A 576-nucleotide genomic window follows, 5' to 3' on the forward strand; every position below is an offset into this window, starting at 1 on the left:
ATGGAGGGAATTAAGCAACTTGAAACTTCCTGCTGCAATAGAACAAATTAATTTGTAATGCCCGTATCTTTATCTAGTGGAGCACAACATTTTAAATCACCATATGCGGAATCATCCCTTTCATCTTTTTTTTTTGGGGCATTTCCATACATAGCGCTCAATTCTTATGTTTATGTATCTCATTCCTAGACTTTATGTTTACACACATAACAATTAAATGTTTAATATCACATCAACAAAAGTGCTATTACCACTTTTTAAATTTGAAATACACCTTTTCATGCGGAGCTTTATACCACCAAAGTGCTATGTATGTAAATATGAAAATTCAGGTGTGAGATATGTACACATATAAGAGTTGTGTGCTAGGTATGTAAATTCTCTTTTATTTTAATTATTATTTTTTTGATTTCTAGCTCTTTTGAGGAACTCATTTTTTCTGAAAGATGGGTCCAAAAAAGGTCCACTTCAACTCTCCAAGTATGCTATGTGATTGTAAAATACTTCTACACACATTTTTTTTTCTAATTTAATTTTTATGCATGACATTTGCAGCAACCTGCCTCCAAAAAGGAC

This window comes from Phalaenopsis equestris, unplaced genomic scaffold (assembly GCF_001263595.1).
Source record: "Phalaenopsis equestris unplaced genomic scaffold, ASM126359v1 Scaffold000840, whole genome shotgun sequence".
NCBI lineage: Eukaryota > Viridiplantae > Streptophyta > Magnoliopsida > Asparagales > Orchidaceae > Phalaenopsis > Phalaenopsis equestris.